Raw genomic sequence first — 23,594 nt, 5'->3', positions numbered from 1 at the left:
TTTTATTAAGATTCTTTATTTTGTTTAATTTTTATCACACTTTTTTTCAGGAGTAAAAAGGCACACAAACAATCCTTTCATTCTTGTTATAATGTTTTTTATTTAATAAATACAGAAAAACTAGATTAATCACTGTCTTTTTTAGATAATTAATACTTTTAGTAAGTCATTGAGATATTTTTTTGCATTAAAATATTTAACAAAAACAAAAATTACCACTAAAATATTAAACCCGTCTGCCAGGCGGTTAGTTAGTGTTTACGTCATTGCTATAAGGTGTTAGTACTTAAGGGTTAAACTGCTAACGAAATTCATGACAAATAGACTTACAACTAAGTTTGAGAGATAACAAGCAAGAGAACAAGCGGGATCCAGAATGGGTTTTAGCACTAACGACCATCTACTAACAGTGAAAATACTGAATAAAAAGTCGAACGAATATCAAATCCCATTGTGCATGGCATTCATAGACTTACAAAAGGCGTTCGACAGCATAGAACATTACGCCACCAAAAACTCACTACAGAAAGGCAGAATTTATTACAAGTGCAGGAGTTAATAACAAGCATATCCAAAAACGCGAGTACCACAATACAATTGACGGACGAACACACTACAAAACCAATAAAATTGAAAAGAAGAGTCATACAAGGAGACACAATACCGCCAAAATTGTTCATTCAGGTTCTTCTTCTTCTTCTTAAGTTGCTTATCCGCTCCGGATGTTGGCGATCAGCATGGCTATCCTAACTTTGCTTGCTGCTCTTCTGAATAGTCCGGTTGTCAATGTATTAACCCACTTTCTCAGGTTTTGAAGCCAAGATATTCTTCTCCTCTCCCAGGTCCTTTCATTCCAAATACCTTGCCTTGAAGAATGAGTTGCAACAAGCCATATCTCTGTTCATTCCTCATAACATTGCCAAGATATTCTAGTTTGCGCTTTTTGATTGTGTTAATAATCTCGCATTCCTTGCCTATTCTACGTAAAACCTCAACATTAGTCACACGATCCACCCACGAAATTCTCAAAACGCGCCTGTAACACCACAATGTTCGAGATGTCATCTCGAATGCCTCGAGTTTTCTCAAAGAAGCCTCGGAAAGTGTCCAGGCCTCTACTCCGTATAATAACCTAGAAAATACATAGCATCTGATGATAGAGATTTTGGTAGCAAGAGGTAAATAGTGGCTTCTGAAAAGAGACTTCATCATTATGAACGCTGATCTCGCTTTTCCTATGCGTTGTTTTATTTCACTTGAGTGGTCCCACTGGCTGTTTATGTTGGTACCAAGGTATGTGTAGCTGTCGACCCTGTGAATTAGTTGTTGGTTAACCAAAAGCTGTGTACTTATTATTTCGCGCTTACTGACTACCATATACTTTGTTTTTTTTTCGTATTGAGATCAAGTGCGTATTCTCTACTTGTATCTGATATGCGCGACATTATTCTTTGCAAACCAACTAGACTGTCTGCAAAAACTACAGCGTCGTCGGCATATCTAATGTTGTTCAGACGCACTCCATTGACTAATACGCCTTCCTGTAGTTCTCCCAGCGCTTGCTCTCGAAGATACATTCAGAGTATATATTAAACAGCACCGGGGACAGGATGCATCCTTGCCTCACTCCTCTATCTATGGAGACTAGTGATGTAACGAATGTCATTTTTTGAACATTCGCGAATACGAATGCGAATGCGAATATCTGCTACCGACATTCGCGAATGCGGATGCGAATGCGTATATTCAGTTTTTTTTTTAAATTTGTTTCTATTTTTGTGATGTTTTCTAAATTTATAATGAAAAGTTAATTGATATTTAGTGTAAATCAATCTGAATCTTAAGCTTTATTACATAATACCAAATAATAAAAAAAAGTGAAGGCTGATAATGTGATTATACAAGGTTAATTTCTATCTATCTATTGCCCTTCATTTGTCCAAAGTTGAACGTAGGCCTCCCCCTTATTTTTCCACTCTTCTCGGTTCAGTGCTAATGCAGTCGATCCGACCATGTCGTCTGTGGTCTGCCCCTTTCTCTTTTGTAGCGCCAAGGTCTCCAGTGAGTTATCGCTTCATTCCATCTTCCGTCTCTTTGTCTGCTGTTGTGTCCTGCATATTTCCATTTGAGAGCTGCATGTTTGAGGTTAAGTTACCTTTTCTTAGTAAAAACCGATGAGAAGTGAATATATTTTTATTTTATTAACCTAATATTATCTTAAAATTATTTTTTTTTTGTTTTCTTATTCGAAAAACATTCGCACAAATTTCGCGAATGCGAATATGCAAAAACATGCGAATATTCGCGAATGCGAATGCGAATACGAATATTCGTTACATCACTAATGGAGACTGCCTCTGTCAATTGGTCATCCACTTTAATATTGGCAGTTTGGTTGTAATACAAATTATATATGATTCTCAAGTCTCTACCATCTACTCTCGCTTCTTTGAAGATGTTTATGAGTTTATCATGTTTTACTCTATCAAACACCTTTTTGTAGTCGATAAAACAAATATAAACGTCACAGTCAACATCCCTGCATCTATGCATAAGCACTTGGACAGCGAATAGAGCCTCTCGGGTGCCTAAGGCATCGCCGAATCCAAACTGCGTCCATGATACCTGTTCTTCGCATTTTTTTTATATTCTGCCGTGTATCACTTTCAAAAACGTTTTGAGTAAGTGGCTCATTAGGCTAATTGTTCTGTAGTCTTCACATGTTTTGGCATTTACTTTTTTGGGTAAAGTTACGAAGGTCGATTTTAACCAGCTTTGGGGTATTTTTTTAGTTACGTATATTTTGTTAGTTGTTATCCATTTTATTCCTTGTTCATCCATAAGTTTTAGGAATTCTACATAAAACTGGTCAAGCTATCTTTAGTTGTTTTAATAGCTGACGTGACTTCTTCAATGGTAATCGGGGGTCCTGTTTGGCATTCAGTGTCTTCAATGGTATTCTGCCTTTCATCTGCAAAAGTTACTTCCACGTATTTCTTCCACGTGCCTAGTTTTTCTTCCACACTTAACAGTGGTTTGCCTTGGTTATCTGCCAAATACCCAACTCTTCTAGGTTTTTATAAGCCTGCAGCTTCTTTAACTTTTTTGTGCATATTGAATGAATCGCGTTTATGTTGCAATTACTGGATTTCCGCACACTGTCCTCTTAGTCGTGTATCCTTAGCTATTCTAATTGCTTTTTTGATTTCTTTATCTATTCTTTTTTATAATGACATGTCCTGATCTTTGAACTTTCGCCTCTCTTCCGTCATATCTAAAATCTCGTTTGTCATCCACGATTTCTTCTTTATTTTTGGTGGTTTGAGGAATTTCTCACGTATGTCTTGTGAAACTGTATGCAACTTTTCCTGGTCCTCCATTATTCAATCTCCTGGTCCGTTACATCCGATTGAATAACGCTATTTAAGTTGTTCTGTATATACCGGTTTACACCGAATAGCCTGATGTCGAATTTTGGATTGACACTACGTCTAACCTTCTTTAGCCTGAGCTTAATTTTGCCAATCAGTGGGTTATGGTCTGACTTGATATCAGCTCCTGGATATGTCTTGACTGATGTTATGCTGTTACGGAATCTTAGGTTAGGGAAGAGATATTTAAAAATTTTGAATTGGAAAAACATAGGATAAGATTAAATTGAGAAATCTTGAACCACTTGAGATATGCAAACGATATAGTTCTGATAACAGATAAGGAGGAAGATTTGCAGAAGATGGTTAAGGAACATGTAGAAAAGCGATAGAGATAGGCATAGAGCCGAACTATTATAGTAAAAGCAAGACTATAACAAACCAAGAAGACAAATAAGAAATAGTAATCAAATAGGGCAGGTGGCAGAATACATATTATACCTAGGACAGATAATAAAGCTGAACAGGCACAATCACACAGAAGAAAGAACTAAATTATCACGGGCATCATTTGGTAAACGGTCATGTTTTCTAAAATATAAAAAGAGTTCCCCATATATACGAATGAAATTATTTAACCAGTGCATATTACCAGTTATCACATATGGCTCACAAACATGGACTTCCACAAAGGAGACCATCGACAGGATATCCAAAACACAAAGAGCAATGGAAATACAGATGCTGGATGTCTGTCTGAAAGAGAGGAAAAAAACTCATGGATCAAAGAAAAACAAAGTGGAACGATGTATCAAGACAGGTTGCAAAACTTACATGGAACTTCGCCGGCGACAATCTGCGGCAAAAAGATGAAAGATGGAATAAGCGAATTCTACACTGGAGCCCATGAAAACAGAAAAGAAAAAGAGGAACACCAAAGATGAGATGGACGGAGACCATAAGAGAACGATAGAAGAGGACTGATTTCAAATTTCTCTTTTTTACATTTAGTAAACCACAACGTGTAATATACTTACTTTAGAGAAAATAATGCAAGAATATATTGCCGACAACAACAGTTTGCCAGAAATGGGAAATAAACAACGAAGATAAAACAGAGGATTATTTATTCATTGAGAATTCTGAAACTCCGATAACATTTTATCAGTACACGAAATAACTAAAATTTATGTTTGAAATAAAAGGTTATACTTCGCAGCATTCTTACTTTTATACCAATAGAGAAGTTGTGGCTCTTGAAGTAGACTCCCTCGGTTTGAAGGTGTCTATCTTTTCCGATGCCCTCTCTTGCCAACTGGCTTGTTACCATTCTTCATTTACTATGGTGCCGGTGCCGAGGTTGTTATAATGCATCACAGTTTCTACTACGATTTCTTTGGCGCAGAATTGACGTTATGTTATCTTTTGCTTGCTAATTTATTATAGCTCTGTCTACTTTACGTTTATATTGAATCCATATTGTAGACTATATTACGTAATTTTTTCCATAAGAATTTGAAAGTCTACTAGTTGTTCGCAAATACCATGGTGTAATCTGCTTACCTAATCTTGTTTAGCCATTAGCCGTTTAGTAAAACGCTATTCCCAATTTCGTGCAAAACTTCTATAAATAATCCTTTAGAGTTTTAGAGCAGAGATTGAAATTTATAGTCGAGGAAATGAAGCATTTTGGCTCGCAATTTTTTCGTCCAGCATGGATTTACTTGAAATTTTCACAGAAGGTAGAGAATAGTCCAAGGATCATTTTCTATACCATGCCGCTGTACGCTAAAACCTTGGGGGTGGTTGCCACCCCATCTCGTGGGCGGGAATTTTTTTATTACATTTTAACCATGTCAATCGATGTAAAAAGTAATTTTAAGAACAAAATGTTTTTTACATTTTCTTTGTAAAACTAATATTTTTCGAGTTATTTACGTTTGAAAGTAACAGTTTTTCAATGAAAAAATCGACTTTTTTAGAGGGTTTTTTGAGAATATCTCGAAAAATATGCATTCAATCAAAAAAATTGTAGAAATCAAAATTGTATATTTTAGTAACGCAAATCCAATTTTTTTTTTCTGTTTTACCTTTAAAGCCAATACAAACCGAGATACGGCATGTTAAAAGTTAGCTTTTTTCGTCAAATACATAATTTGAAATATTCAAAGTAAAATAACGGAAAAACTTTGCATTTTTAGACGAAAATGTGAATTATCTTTTTTCAAGTATACAGTTAGATCTTTCAAAAAATAACAATAAGAAGTTTCTAGTCTGAAAATTAAGAGACTTATGATCAAAAAAAGTCGGTACCCTGCTTTCCTCTATGAAAAAATCAGTGAAAACAACCCCCTAACTACCTTCCTAATTAAAAATTGGTCTTCACCTTTCTGTAATTCCTTTTATATTTGTATTATAAATACACCCAAGAAGTTTGACCAATTTAAAAGGCCTAATTTTAAATAAATTGGAGTTTAAAGAAAAATAATTTTTTTGGAATTTCCCATTTTTTACCTTTTACTTCAAAATATCTCCGAAAATACTGGAGATACAAAAAAATTATTGATTTCTAAATTGTAGCTTTTTTAATAACTAAAATTATCTTGGGCATAGATTTTCATTACAGTTAACAGTTAGCGAGATATAGCTGTTTAAACCTTATATTTACGAGCAAACACCCCCTTATTCGAGCCATTTAAACACACCCTAATTAAAAACTTGGGGATCTTATGGAATTTATTTTACACAGTCATATAACTCTTCAAAAATCCTACAAAGTTATTTTTGACAAAACTTCTTATCACCAAAAATGAAGGAGCTATGTTTATAAAACAAATTTTTTTTTCGAGAAATTCGTATAGTCCGCTTATGGATAATTTTTAATGTATATATAATACCACAGAACCGGTTAGTATACTGGAAGATGACTAAAAACCTATTTGTATTTCTATTTGTACATATTTGTAAATTCGTATTTTTGTGTAAATAAATGCTTTTGTAATTCTTTAATTCTACTTTTTTTTTCAGTATAGATTTATTAAAATATCAATTTATAAAAACTGTAATGTTATTAAGGGTGGTTTTTAAGAGATGAAATATTATGGTATTATATCCTAAAGTATAAAACAATCATTAATTAACCAATCAAAACCAAATTTTACCCATATTAAAGTTTACAATGTTTTTATATAATTTTTGACAATAAGGGGTAGTTTACACCCCTAAAAATAATCAACGCCCTTAAGCATGATATAGAATATGAAGTACAGGGTGAGATGATCCTAATCCCAAATTTTTATGTAAATCGATGTAAGCCGAAATTATTCTTTTAGGATAAGTACATTTTTTATATATAGCTCCAACAAGGGTGGTTTTAAGGGTTGAAATATTATGATAGTATATCTTAAAGAATAAACCATCATTATGTAACTAATATGAACCAAATGTTGACAATATTAAAGTTTAAAATGTTATTTTATAATTTTTTACCATTAGGGGTAGTTTTCACCCTTAACCTTCCGCCGGTAACGTGAATTCTTGTAACATAGTTGGTAACGTCGGTCTACGACACCGACTTTTTTAATAATGAATATCCTAGGTTGTGATTTTCTGTTAATATTTTGATGTGACTAAATGTTTAATATAACTATATTTAAATAACAATATAGTAAGAAATGATCAATATTTATTTATATTCGGGAAAAAAATGCACATTAAAAAATTGGCTTCTTTTAGATATTAACCTAATTGACAAACAATTTACAAAAACATGTCAAGTTTTTAAATAAAAAATATCAACAAACATATCGACAAGGGTTGAAATGTCACAAAAAAAAATAAAATTATTCAACAAATGTCCAACACAAACTGAAATTATTGTCCGTTTGTTTCCTCATTTTCTTATACACTCCACTGCACCGCACTGTACGGTTCTGGTTCGGAATTAGCAACAATTTCGTCAAAAAGTTGTTGCAACCTGACTTGTTCTCTTTCGTAATCAATATTCACATACAACTCCTAAAATTAATATCTATTATTTAAACTGACTATGGACCAAAAAACGACAAAAACTTACCGTTAGGTATAACACAAATGGTAACCTCGGTCTCTCACACCGTCAGGTCAAATAACATATGAACTATCCACACTTGGCCACAGATTTTTCAAGACTGAATAGTGTGATGAGGATTTGAAAGCTTGGCCGCGCAGACAAAAAAACATGCGCATTTGAGTTTTACCGCGAAAAATCCATTATGTCGGTGTCAGGGACCGTACGTTACCACTCGAAGGTTAAAAAACCAAAAGCGTACAACGGCTCAATATAGAAAATGAACTAGAGGGTGTAATGAGCCTAATCCCAAATTTTTGTACAAATCGATGCTGGAAGAAAAAATTGCTAGGTTTTGCCATTTTTCCAGCTTTATTTCCTCGACTATTAAAGGAGACAAAATATAGTCTTGCCTCACTGCATGCATGATTTTCACATATATTTCGCGAATTTCAACCTTCGTTTCCTTGTGTTATGTTAGTGCTTATGGTACCTTGACTATACGAGTAGAGTTTCAATTTCTTTAGATATTTCCTTTGCTTCTTTTTCTTTTGCTTCTCCGATTTTTCTTGTTATTGTTATATTTATCGCTTTATTTACGTCTGGGGCATTTTTGACTTTTTTTCTTTGGTTTAATAACTTCACGACCTCATCTATCATGCATGATTTTTTCTTCATTAATTTATATATGTCTTTAAATGTTTATCTGTTTTTGTGATATCCTCTTGTGTATTTTTTAAGTTTTACTCAAAAACACTTCTGGCACCAGTTCCACTGGTGGAAATACTCCCATCAGTGGAACGCGGTCCATCTTCAAGTCTGCTCCAGGATCTATCCTGACAAATGTAAAGCTGTTTCAGAGTCTTTTAGTTACTAAAATGTGATCTATATGATTCTTCCGGGTCCCACACGGGGAAAAAGGAACCGCATACAAAGAGTGCATGGCAAATGTGCTGACTCTCTTAACCCATTTACATGTACTAACTCCACGCAGACAATCCACAGTGCAATTGTAAATGACCGAGACAGACCATCTACCACAGAATCATGGACTGTCCAATTTCTAGATACAGTAGGGGCCTCCAGAATATTGCAGAATGCTCTCCAAGTGCAATTGATTGGTTGTGATATTTAGACATTGACGATTATTTTGTGAAATAATTTATGCTCTGTCGCTCTTTACAAGGTCTTTTTTACTACTTATTATTTTCTGCCATCCGTGGTATCTTTTAGTATCGTATTGTAACTGATCAATGATCCATAAAGAACACAGCAATTAAAAAATCAAAATCAATATTATGCATCATATTTTTATAACAAATTTGTATTTTTTACCTTTAGTAAATCACAAAGTTTAATATACTTATTTTAGAAGATATTGCAAGAATATATCGCCGACAACAACAGTTTGTCAGAAATGGGAAATAAAGAACGAAGATAAAACAGAGCATTATTTACTCATCAAGAATTCTGAATCTCGGATAACATTTTATCATTTTTCAGTACACGAAATAACTAAAATGTATGTTTGGAATAGAAGGTTTTACTTTGTGGCTTCAATAGAAAATTGGGTCACAAATAGAAAGTATTATTTATTGGGTTTTGGTTATAAGCAGAACGTAAACTAAACAAGTGTGACTTATATTGGAACTGTGAATTAGAAAATATTTAATTTATGGTTTTAAAAAGATATCACAAATAACGAGCACTTCTGCATGGATAATGAACTTAGAATAAACAACACATTTTTTGACCACAAAGACCAACACAAATATACATTCAATAACACCCGTGGACAAAGATCTATGATAGATTATATTGTAACCAACAGAGATATACAATATACATCCATCAAAAACATTCGACGTAAGATGCCTCAACTCAGCAGATGTAGGTAGCGACCATAGCCTAGTTTTATGTAAAATAGGAACCGTTATGAAATACTTCACAACTAAGAGGGCAGCACCAACACAAACCAAAATCAAAGTCGAAGGACTAAATATATGGAATCCACGGAATACTTATATAGGAAAGCAATAGCAGAAAAGATTGCTGAGAATGGAATGTTAGAAAACGATAACCTCGATGAAAGCTGGCGAAAACGCAAAGATAACATAATCAACGCTGCAACAGAATCACTTGGAGAGAGAAAAGTAACGAATACACACATATTGAGGAAAACCCCGTGGTTTATAAAGGAAGTAAAGATAAAATGTGAAGAAAAGAAGAAAGCCTTTTTACAATACAGAACAAAACAAACACCACGGGCATATAACAATCGGAAACGAAACAAATACTTTAGTGAGGCAAATAAAAAGGGAGCACTGGCAGAGTTTCTCAAAACAGACGGAACACGACTTCTACGGAACACAAAAAGGAGTACACAAAGAAAGGAGATGAATGAATTAGTAAAAGCAAAACACATTCAGAAGGGAACATGGGCAGACTACTTCCGATCTCTATTTGCTAAAGGCGACGATAATGAACCACGAACACCTGAAGTTAAGACAAACGAAGAAATAAACATCATGGAGGGAGAGGTGAAGGAAGCATAAAGAAAATTAAAAAGTAGAAAATCTCCAGGAGAGGACAGAATATCGAACGAACTCCTAAAGTACGGAGGACAAGATCTAACTAAACAACTATTAAAACTAATACAAAAAATAATAGAACAAAACAGAATACCATAAGAATGGATATCAAGCATCCTAATAGTTCTCTTCAAAAAAGAAGACAAATCGGACCCGGGGAATTACCGAGGAATTAACTTATTAAACATAACATTAACATTAAAATTAATAACAAAAGTAATAACAAACAAATTGAATTAAATTATAACATTAGCAGAAGAACAACAAGGTTTTAGGTCGGGAAGGTCGTGCACTGACGCTATATTTACAATGAGATAAGTTCAAGGGAGATCTTGAAATACAACAAAACGGCATATTTATGTTTCGTGCACCTTAAGAAAGCATTTGACAGGGTCATATTAAAGGACGTCATCCATTTGTTATACTCGAGAGAGATACCTCTAGGAAAAATTAAAACGATCGAAAACATCTACTGGCACAACACAATAAAAGTAAAAGTGGAAGATGAATTAACTGACTTAATTGAAGCCGACAATGGGATAAGACAGAGGGATTCCTTGAGTCCTTTATTGTGCAACCTGATCATTGACGAAATAATAAAAAAAGTAAGAACTAAAAAGGATACCAAATGGGAGAAAAACAACTTAAAATAATGTTCTATGCAAACGATGCAATACTAATCTCTTAAGGTGAAGATGATTTACAACGTATGATACACCAATTTAACATAACATGTTAGTTTCTTTAAAAAAGACAAAATGCATGGTTATAACAGCAGATCCAAAAAGATGTAAATTGGAGCTGGAAGTTCAGATAAATCAAGTGATGGAGTTTAAATACCTAGGCATCACACTATCTAGCTACGGAAGACTCGAAACCGAAGTGGAAGATCAAGTGAATAGAACAAACAGAGCCGCAGGTTGCCTGAATGATACAATATGGAGAAATAAAAATATCGGAAAAGAAATGAAAGGCAGAATTTAAAAACAGTCATCGGACCAATAATGACATACGCGGCAGAAACACGACCTGATACAGAAAATATTGCTCGAAACAGCGGAGATGAAACCCCTTTGAAATATCGATGGTAAGACTCTATGGGACAGAGCTAGAAGTACAGATATACGACGAAGATGCAAGGTGGATAACACTAATAACTGGGTAAGAAAGAGAAGAATAGACCAGATCGACCAGAAAAGACGATCAGTGTGAAGACCACGAATACAATTGAACGACAACTTACTAGAGGCACATTGAAAAAACAGACAGTTATGTATATGCAAAAAGAACAAGAAGAAAAATATATCAAAACAATTCTGCTTTCTATGTTGTGTCACCTAGGAAAAGCTTAACTAGTAAATTTTTATAATCAATTTCAATAAGTAAGGAATTGAGTTAAGAGTGACACTCGCAGCATAAACGTGACCTGACACAAAAAATAATGCTAAAAATAGCATACTTAGATGAAAATTCTTCGAAAAACCGATGGTAAGATACTATTGGACAGATATCAAACTACAGACATACGAGGGAGATGCAAGGTAGGCAAAATTAATAACTAGGTAGAACACACAAAAATAGAATGGAATAACACCTTAATATACGTGAATAATCCATCTTTGTGATGAACACCGGTATGAAGACACCATAACTAACCGTCACTGAGAAGATTAACACAATTATACCATCTAGAGGAAAAAAAGGCTCAAATATTAATGGGGACTTAATATGGTTAGCTGATGGATCTAAAACTGCCCATGGTACTGGATCAGGAGTGTTTAAACAAACATGTAACTCTAATAAATCTTACAGCCTACGTCAACATGCAACTGTGTTCCAGGCTGAAGTTTTTGCTTTGGTGGCCTGCATTGATGAGATCATTAATGAAGACCCTAAAGCTAAAGGAATCAACGCTTACATAGATAGCCAAGTAGCTATTCTGGTACCCACTCACACAATCAAAGCTGGTGAGAAACTGCAAAGATCTCCTCAACAACCTGGCAAAAGACAATACAGTGTCTTTAATATGGGTGCCGGGTGATGAAAGAGTGCATGGGATCGAACAAGCAGATATGTTGGCCAAACAAAGCTCGAGAGAAACTTTTGAAGGTTCAGAACCTTTCTGTTGCATCACTAAAGAAATGGATAGTCACTCAAGGACAAATCCAGACTAAAAAATTAGTCAAGAATATTGATAAAAAAACTCTCGAAAAGTCTGATGAACCTCAATAAATCAGAGATCCAAACGGTCACTGGAATGATGACGATATTACCCTTTAAGAAACCATCTCTACCAGCTAAGTAAGGCGAATTAACCATGTTGCAGAAAGTGCGAAATGGAAGTAGAGACTGCCATATACATACTGTGGTATTGCAGTGTGCTAAGGGATGTAAGACAGGAATTCACTGGTCAACTGAACTTTGAATCAGAAGAGATCCTAAAACTATCAATAAGAAATTTATTGGTGTTTGTTGAGGCCACAGAACTTATTAGAGTTTAAGGAAAAACAAAGTATGGTACAAAGGTCTTATGACCAAGTGCCAGAGACTAAGGAGTCTCTCCTGAGCTAAGAAGAAGAAGAAGAAGAATAACCGAATAAGCCAAAAGGAAACAAACAGAGCAATAAAGATGGCAAGAGACGGTTCCTCAATAGCAATAAGATAAGTGGGAAGACCACGAAACGATGGAACAGCAACTTACTAGGCACATTGAAAAAAGAAATACAGACATGTCTACAGATAAATAAGAAGAATACTTTGAGTAACAGTACATAATTATATAATATGTATGTTGTTATATATTATATAACACCGGTTTATAGCGTCCTGCGTATATAGTCTCCTGGTCGGAGATCTCTCTCATACATCGCTTTCTGGATTCCACTTATTCAGTTTGTTTTCGGTCTGCCCCTTTTCCTTCTTTCCGGGGGTTGCCATTCCTTTATTAGCTTTGGGAGTCGATGTTTCTCCAATCTTTGTACATGACCACACCAACAAAGTTGTTTTTGTTGGACTTCTTCAATTATGTCTGTTTTTCTATTAATAATATCTCGCACTCGTTCATTCGTTATATGTGAGAGTCTGGAGATGCAGGCCGATCTGCGCCAGAAGTCCATTTCCAGTGCGAGAAACTTCTGTTCTATTCGCTTATTCAGTTGCCTAGTTTCACATCCATACAGTACCACGCTTTTAAAGATGCTATTATAGAGCTGTGTTTTCTTTTCTTTTGATATGGTTTTTAGGTTTTTGACCAAAGTAGTGAGTTCAAAGCTCCTATTACCTTCTTTTCTTTCATAATTCGTTCCTCTATTTCGAATTCTGTCCTTCCACTTTGTTGGATCATCGTTCCAAGGTATACATAATCAGAGCTTGGCTCGATAACCATATCATCCTCTAGTTGTAAACTCACTTTTCCGTCCTTCTATACACATATATTTGCTTTTCTTCACATTAACGTGTAGGCCCCATTTTTTGTATTCTCGAAACAGCCGGTTTGTCATAAATATTAGATCATCTTTATCCTGGACAATCACCAGCTGATCGTAAGTAAAATGCAGTGTGTATAGTGTTAAGTCGTCGTTTAGCTGTATCCCCATTCCAGAACACGATTTCCGCCACTTATTCAAGACCTCATTTATATAGATTTTAAACAGTGTTGGCGATAAGCTGCATCCCTGTCGTAGTGCCTTATTCACCATGAAGCTATTGGATATTCTGCTGTTGATTTTTGTGTTTGCTTGGATATTGTTATAGAACTGTTGCACTGCTTTTATTATAGTTATATTAATAGGGGGTTTTTCCACGACTTGCTATAATTTACTAAGTGGTACGGTATCATATGCCTTAGTTAGATCGACGAATAGTAGATGTATTTCTCTGTCTTTGGCTACTTTTTTTTTTCATTGAGTTGGTTGATCGTGCAGATGTGGTCGATACAGGATCTTCCTGCTCGGAATCCTGCTTGTTGTTCGATCTCTAAAGGTGCATATTCATTTTCTATTAGAGTTTTTAGAGTTTTCCCATATAATCTGCTACAGGTGCTGGTTACAGTACTACAGCGATAGTTCTGGCAGTCTTCCTTGTTTCCCTTTTGTGTATTGGGGTTATCCATCCTGTTTTCCAATTTTTTGGTAGTTTTTCTCCATTTGTGTAGTTGTTGAAAATTATGGTTATTAGTTTGATCAATTTTGCAGTTCCATTTTTTATAAGTTCCGCTGGGATTCCTTCTGGACCACATGCTTTTTATTTTTTAGTGATTTAATTATTCTCTCAACGAATTCGTCATTTAATTCTACGACTTGACCATTTAAATTGTAGTGTTTTGGTGATGTATTTATGTATTCCTGTCTATTTTCTTGAAGTTCTTCTTTGTAATGGGTTTTCCATTTCTTTAAATCAATCATTTGAAGGTTTGTATTATTTCTGTTTTCATTTCTTAGATTTCGAATGAACCTCCAAGCTTCTGAGGATCTGCTTCCACCTAGATGCCATTCCACTTCCTTACATCTCTGTTCCCAGGTATTGTTCTCATTTTCTGTTAACATTTTTTTATATTTGATTAATTCTTTTCGGTATTGGGTTTTACCATATGATTTTTGTGATATTCTAACCATTTATGATATTTCTGTTGTTTCATTTGTTTCTGTTGTTCAAGTTCATTGCTCCAGACTATGTTGTTATTTTTCCTGGTATTTGTTATCTCCTTCATGCCTAATGCTTCACCGGCTGCTTCCTTAATCGCAAGTGTTATTTTGTCGTATATTATATTGGTGCTACATGTCAGGTTAATTTGATCAAGTTTTTGATCCAGTCTGTTCTGGTATAGGAACCTGGTGCTGTCGTCATATAGCCCAGTTAGCTTGTATTTGGGTTCTTTAATTATTTTTTCTCTTTCCTCTTTCGATGTTTCATTTATTGCATATTTGAAGAGGATTTGGATTCGAGATATTAGTAGGTAATGGTCAGATCCGCATTCTACACCTCTATATACCCTTGGGTCTTGGATTTTCCATTCTGATTTTTGTTTTATTATAATATAGTCTATAATCGATCGTAGTTGTCTTTTCTATTGATGCCGAGTGAACTTATGTATGTCCTTGTGGAGATAAAATCCGTTTAAAATTTTTAGGTTAATTGTTGACATAGATTAATGAGGCTTTCTCCATTATCATTGGTTACTTCTTCCCCGTAGTTTCCTACAATTAGGTGGTCCTTCTGTCTTCCTGTTCTTGCATTCAGGTCGCCCATTATTAATATCTCCCGTTGATTAATATCTCTTTTTCGTTTATTAATGTATCTTCGGTAGGAGCATATATACCTATTACTGTGGTTCTCTGTCCATGGATGTTTAAGTTGACAGTCAGAATTCTCTCGTTTATTGCTTCCCAATTTGTTATTTTATTTTTATATATCTTATCGATAAGGATTGATACTTCTTTGGCGGCTCTTTGATGTTTTTGTACGCCATTGAAGATGTGGATAAAATTATCAATTTCTTCTATACCTTTACCTTTTCTTTTTGTTTCAGTAAGAACGGATACTGAGATCTTGTGTTGTCTCATTCCTTTCATTACGTCTTTAATTTTTCCTTTTAATCCTTGGACGTTCCATGTACCATAATTCATTGTGCATTTTCGTTGCGGATGTCGTCGTGTTTTTAAAATACAGTGAATTATTACATGTATTAATAATAATAGTATTGAAATGATATAAAGTTTTAATATAAAATGTGATTGTGATCGACTAATTTCAACCCATGTTCATCATCATTATTATTCACCCGGATCTATTCACTGCTGGATATAGGTCGCCCTCAGTATTTTCCATGTATTCCTATTTTGTGCTGTTTGTATTCAATTTTTGTCGATCCGTTCTATGTCATCACATTATCTTGTTGGCTGACAATCTCTACTTCGATATACTTGTTTTCTCGGTCTCCAGTCTATTATTCCATTGTTCCACTTAAGGGTCATAATTATTTTTATGGCATCTGTCACTCCTGTTCTCCGTTTTCGTTAGCAAAGGTAGTAACAAAAATTGGAAGAACCGAAAAACGGAAACGGCTAGGTCATAAACTTCTGGAATAGTAGGAGAAGTCACCAGAAAAAAGGCAAGAGAAAGAGTTCATTACAGAACATTTGCCAAAATTTACACACAGCATTTTTATGACAGTGTGACAGCTAAGCAAATGTACAGTTCTTTTCATTAGGCGAAGAAAAGCAACTGGCAAAATACTACATGGAAGATTCATTTTCGAAGTTAATAAAACTTTTAAAAAGGGTCAGGCTAGAGAATGTAGTTTAGGAATAAAAGACGTCAATTAAGTTGAAGAAAAAGTCGCCGTGTAATTGGCCCAAATCTACAATAAATATATCTATCCATCTGTCTATCTATCTACCTACCTCTATCTATTCATCTACAATGAACCTTGTTTTCTTTAATATATATTTTGCTTTATCTATAAATAAGTAATTTCAGTTGTTTGTTTAACCCTAATAACTATTGTACAATTTTTATTTTACAATTAATAATTTATACAATTGTACTTGTAGAATTATAATTAACTGTTTCCATCCCTAATTTTGAACTACTTCTTAATCCATCCCTTACTTATAATTTCTACTACTGTTGCACCCCACTCCCTACCTAACCATACAGACAATGCTGAGACGTCTCAACGCGCGATGCTATCTCTTCTTCTAAAGATTTGTCATCACTGCCTTCTTCGCGTGAAGCCAAAATTACGACAGCTTTTTTTTGGGCTACATCTCAGTACGAAAGCAAACATCGTGGACAGTAACCTATTTCTCGTGTGTTAGCTTTCGTTTGGCAACACATCTCTGCAAAATGTGGACGACAATCCGTTAACCAGCTAACCCGCGTGTGAAGCCGATATATGTAACGTGACAGAATCGCAGATAGTTAATAAGATTTTTTAAACTTATAATATTGTGAAAAACTCTAACATCGCATTAAAAATGTCCTTAGTAGTAGATATAATTTAATGAAAAATCTTAAAAGATCCAAAATGAATTACATAAATGTGTTCAGAACGTTTTTAAACCCATTAGTCTATCATCAGTACTAAATAGCTTTAGAACGAAGAAGTGGTTATACTTAGAATTCAATTTACATTGTTAACACGTTGACGGACAGTGCGTCAAATGTATAAGCAAGTGTTGTGACACTATATGTATTTTACAAAGTAGAATATGAAAAAAATGCAACGTCTATAGACGTTGTGTCACATTATATCAATGGGAATTTGACGTCTATGGACGTACTGTCCGTCAACTTGTTAAATCGTAAAATTGAAAAGGATTAAAGCCTATATTAATGGATACCTTCCGGGAACATGAAGAATCTCTACGCGAAAGCTTAAACAACCAGCTTGGTCTACAGACGAAGTGTCACCTGTGACCTTTTTGCCCTTCTACTGGAACTTGGTACATATCACACCTTATGAATCCCAGAAAATGATGGCTATCACCTTTTCGGCCGATTGGACAGTTTCACCCTCTTCGGAGCAGTTTCGCGGTGTGACGTCCACTGTATCGACTGCTCCTTGGTCTCTGGTGTATCCCATGGAACCATATTTAGTCGGCGATTATGCAACAACGTAGAAGCTCCTTTCGATTACGCTTAAACAGCCTCAGATACTAATCTGCAGTGGTCTTTTATGGCTGTGCTTAATGTCCAGAGTAGGGATGGGAAAAACCTACCGGTCCAAAACATAAAACCGGTTATTTCAAACCGCAATAATCGGTTTTTTCGGTTGTTTTATTGTCTCTGTTATAACCGGTTTTTTCTTTTTAACGTAATATACGGACAAAAAACGATAAGTTTCCTCTTGAATAAATAGTGAATTCAGAGAAAAAATGGGGATTTTTTTTATATGAGTGATGTAGCCCTTTTTAGGGAATTTTATACCTTTTATAAAGGATTTTATTTGTTTTTTGTAATATATGGTATACAACCAACTACAGGAAAATTTTTCTCTTCGTGGATTTTTATGGGGTCCAAAAAAATTTTTATGGGGTTTTTATAGAGTCCATCCGTAGATTATGGAGTCCATATATTTATATTAATCCACAGGAATATCACATATGAGATGGGTTGATAACTTGAGGAAGTAGGCCGGTCCCAGATGGATGATCTTCAGGATAAAGCTCAGGACAAATACAAATGGAGACAAGAAGAGGAGGCCTGCGTCTTAAAATGGATAAGACTACATAGTTACATGGCTACATAGATAGAGATAGATATATATAATAATCCATCCTCGTATATTTACTGATAATCGTCTATATAAAAGTATATAAGCTAGAGAGCTAGTACATAAATTCCAATACAGCCAATAGTTTAAACCAAGTATTGGCTGGACGATAAACACGGATCTGACTATTCTAGATCGACTTTATCTTCATCAGTGTGTGAAAATTATGGATAACTGTAATTATAGAGCACAAAACTCGTAATAATTAGCAAGAAAATAATTACAGAAGGTCAAATCTACGTCAATCAAACACCAGTAGAAAGAGTGATGAACTACAGCTACATACCTCGGCACCATAACTAATGAAGAATGGACCAGCAACCAGGATATAAGAGCGCTCATCGGAAAAGATTAATCCACCTTCAACCGGATGAGGGCCTCCTCCAAAAGCCACAATCTCGCTCTTGGTATAATAGTAAGAATGTGGCGATGCCATACCTCTTCTGTCCCCTTTTTTGGGGTGTTGAATCGTGGATCTTGAACGAAGATATGTGCAGAACATTGAAAGCATTCAGGATGTTGCTATATCGAAAAATACTTAAGATCTAGTGCACTGAGGAGTCGTAAACGAAGACGTCCTCAGAAGAATGAAGAATAACTGAGACCACTAGATTCGTCTTGCTGAGAATCGCAAACTAAAGCGCAATGTAAACATAACATTGTAACCTAATTGGTATAGGCTATTGACTAAAATCCGAACACCGGTTTTTGGAATAACCGGTTTTTTGACCGGTTATAACCGATATATTACTGGTATATAACCTTTATATCGGTTATAACCGATAGGTTACTATTATAGCCGGTTATTATAACCGGCTATAACCGGTCAAACATTTTGGTCAACCGGTCATTTTGTCAACAACCGCCATCTCTATTCCAGGATGGCTTTCTTATCCACAAAATTTCATGCAAGGTATCATACGACTCACTCAATTTTTTTAGATGCCTACTGTCTCAGCTATCTCGCACATTGGCTATCCTCCGTGATAGCCGTTTTCGGAGCACCTGGGTGTGACATCAAATACTGACGTCGACTACGTTGAAACTCGATAAACCAATTTTTGATGGTCGCTATCGAAAGAGTGACTATATACTAAAGAGTCACTATATACTAAAGAGTCACTATATACTAAAGAGTCACTATATACTAAAGAGTCACTATATACTAAAGAGTCACTATATATAGTATCTAAGCGCTATTTTATTTTTCTTTTTTTCCCTTCCAAAAACAAGATTGGAATCACCGACTGATATTGTAGGGCAGTCAATGAGGGTATTTGGTTCCGAATTCCATCCTACTACATCGATTTACTTGATATTTTCACAGTGAGTAGGGAATAGCTCATGAAATAAAGTCTACCCTATGCCGATATGCGCTTTTATCTTGGGGGTTGTTCCCACTCCTTCTCGGGGGTGAAAAATGTTTCGGTTAAAATAGCCACGGAAGGGGCTAAAGAACCTAATTTGAAGCAAAAACTGTTCTATAATCATTTTTTGAAAACTCAATATTGTTGAGTTATTCGTGGTTGAAAATTGGCCATTTTCATTGAAAAGTGACACTTTTTCGGACGGATTTTCGTGAATACCTTAAAAACTATCTATGCATCTAACAAAAAAACTATATAAAATATTTCTGTAGGTTATAAAAAAACAAAGAGATTCGTGCCTTCATAAATCTTCTAGTTAAAATAGAAAGAGGGATATGGTAGGTAAGGAAAGTTTGTTTTTTGCCTCATGTTCAAATCGGTGTATTCAACTTGAAATAACAGAGAAACGGTCGATTTTAGGTGTATAATGATACTTACAACTGTTATAGTTCTTGAAAAGACCTTTAAATGAGCAATACCAAATTTCGATTACATTCAAACTAAGCGAGATATTCTGCAAACAATTTATGACTTTATTGATTGATGATTTTAGGAAGAAATGAGAAGGATATTTAAACCCTCATCCATCAGAATTTAAATACATCGTTTTCCTTCTACAATACATTTTATTAGTGTTATTTATATGTTCAAAAAGTTGAACTGGTTTAAAATGAATGGTTTCTGAAAAAATAAGATCAAATTATAGAGCGCATTTTTATATTTTTTTAAAAATCTTTTTTTCTCCATGTAACTCGAAAATGATAAGAGATACGAAAAAACGATACCACACAAAAATGTAGGGTTTTTTCAGATAAAAATTTCCTTTTTATTTTTCATTACTGTATCTCTTATCATTTTCAAGTTACATGGAGAAAAAGAAAGATTTTTAAGAAAATTTAAAAATGCTCTCTATAATTTGACCTTTTTTTTTTCAAAAACCATTCATTTAGATCAGAGATATAAGGAAAAACTATGCTGTTGGTGACACATCCCCCTCCAGACCGAAACCAAATTTTTTGAGTAGTATGGACGTCTATATTACTAACCTATATGTTTACTGCAGCCGATTTTGATGATATACATAGTTATAAACAAATGAAGATCAAAAAACGGTAAATTTTCGCTTTTTTCGTGTATGACCAGAAAGTTAAGTATTCTGAACAAATTTGAGAGTAAGAAACTCATAAATCGTATAAAAAAACTTCAATATGGCGTTCGCTGAATATATTTATCCTTATTGGTTGCTTAGAAAATTGCAAAATAAATAATAAATTTTGATTTTTTATAAATATTCATAACTTATGTAAAAATTAACTTAGAATGTTCTTGTTACAAAAAACGTTGAGACTTCTGGTGCTTAAATCATGCTATAAAGTTTCAAAGCAAATGGACAAATAGTTTAAAAGTTATTTAATTTGTTTTTCCCAAATTATTTTTTTTGCAACGCTATAAGTCAGAAAATGATAAAGTTACACTAATACTTTGGATAGTTTATGAAATAAGAATATTTATACTATTAATTTTTTAAAAAAATGACTAAAAAATAATTCTAAATACTGCAAAATTATTTTGCAAAAACATGTGAATTAATAAAATGGGGGCTAACTTCGCCCCTAATTGTCCTAGGATAATCGTTTTTCTTTCTAAATATGTATTAAAATTCAGTCTTTCCAAATATGAAAAAATATTTTTTTTTACCGGTAACGGTTAACAAGTTATTCTAATTGTTTATAAGTAAGCAGAAAATCGACGTGCTTTGCAAAATAATTTTACACTGTTTAAAAGTACTTTTGTCATTTTTTTAATTAAGTCCATAGTATGAATATTCTTCTTCCATAAACTGTCAGAAGTCTTACTGTAAACTCATAATTTTCTGACTTATAGTGTTGCAAAAAAAAATTAATTTGGGATAAATCAATTAAATAACTTTTAAACTATTTGACCAATTGACCAATTGCTTTTAAATTTAAAATATAATTTAAGCACCAAAAGTATCAGCAATTCGTGTAATAAGAAGGTTCTAAGTTAGTTTTTAAATAAGTTAGGAATATTTATATTTAATTTATTATTTATTTTCCAATTTTCTAAGCAACCAATAGGGATAGACATATTCAGCGAACGCCATATTGAAATTTTTTTAGACGATTTATGAGTTTCTTACTCTCAAATTTGTTTAAAATTCTTAACTTTTTGGTTATAGACGAAAAAAGCGAAAATTTACCGTTTTTTGATATTCATTTGTTTATAACTATGTATATCATCAAAATCGGCTGCAGGAAACATAAAGGTTATTAATATAGATGTCCATACTACTCAAAAAATTTGGTTTCGGCCTGGAGGGGAATGTGTCACGAAAAAAATTTTATTTCTCTGGACTAATTTTAAACCGTCTAACTTTCTCAACATGGAAATAACACTATAGTAAAAGGTATTGTAGATGGATGGGGGTTACAATTACTTCTCATGTTTTCTTAAAACAAATTAGTTATCAATTTTATTTGCAGCAAATCTTTCTTAGTTTTAATGTAAAGGACATTTAGTATAGCTCATTTTGAAGGTATTTTTAAGCACTACAGAAGGTATTGGTAGGATTATACACCTAAAATCGACTGTTTCTCTGTTATTTCAAGTTGAATACAGCAATTGGAGAATGTACCAAAAAACAAACTATTTTCACCAACCATATCTCTTTTTGTATTATAACTGGAAGAGTTATGGAGGCCAGTGTCTCTGTTCTTTTATAACTTACAAAAATGTTGAATATAGTTTTTTTTAGTTAGATGCATAGTTTTTAAAGTATTCGCAAAAAACCGTTCGAAAAGGTATTAGGTTTCAATGAAAATAGCCAATTTTTAACAATGAATAACTCAACAAGTATTGAGATTTCAAAAAAAAATATAGAAAAGTTTTTGTTTAGAATTAGGTTCTCTGGCAAATTCCGTGATAATTTATACCAAAAAATTTTTCACCCTTGAAAAGGAGTGGGAACCACCCCCAAGATAAAAGCACACATCGGCATAGGGTAGACTTTGAATTAGGAGATAAGTAGAGGCTAGACCCAAAATTTCATTAAAATCCATGCAGTAGGATATAATTCGGAGGTATTATCCTGTTCTTGCCCCCATTGACTGGCGTATTGCTCTATTTTATTTTTCTAAAATCCCCAGACACGTCCGCTTACACGCTGTCAAAACAAAACTTTTTGACATATGTCGTCGACAAGAAAGTATTACACGATAGTTTATTTCCCTTGCGATAGTGGAGCAATCAGGCAGCGATGCTAAGTATTTACTGAACCACCCACGTATGTAGACAAATAATGCAAGAAAGTTTTTATATCGCTGAAATATACAGGGTGTTAGTAAATAAGTATGAAAAATTTTAAAGGCTAATTCTACATGAAAAATTTTTACCAGTTTGCTCTATAAACATGTCCGCAAATGCTTAGTTTCGGAGATACGGGGTGTTGAAATTTTTATTTCAAACTGCCAATTTATTTATTGCTCTAAGACTAGTTGAGCTATGAAAATGAAATTTGGTGAGTTTTAGGAGGTAGTTATTGCGAATTTTTTGACATACAATTTAGAATTTTGTATTCATCATTGGCGCGCCTACGGGCAATGGTCTGAATTTTTGTAAAGAAAAAAATAGTACGCCACTGAGATATTTCGAATTAAAAATTATTTTTAAATTACGCGTCTAATTTATGATAAAAAACCTTTCTTGCCTTTTTTCATATGATGCACCGTTTTTATGCAGAAAAATAAAACATCTTGGCGCGTATTTCTCATTTCTTAATACATCATCAAGAACTATCCAAAATTCTAAACTAGAACAATAACAGAAAATATTACTAATAAGATTTCAACTAGGTGCAAAGCTGCAAGAAATGTTTAAAATGATCTCCTTTACAGATAACAGAAGAATTTTATATTCATCATT

This window comes from Diabrotica virgifera, chromosome 9 (assembly GCF_917563875.1).
Source record: "Diabrotica virgifera virgifera chromosome 9, PGI_DIABVI_V3a".
NCBI classification, from domain to species: Eukaryota; Metazoa; Arthropoda; class Insecta; order Coleoptera; family Chrysomelidae; genus Diabrotica; species Diabrotica virgifera.
This window is presented reverse-complemented; position numbering follows the sequence as displayed.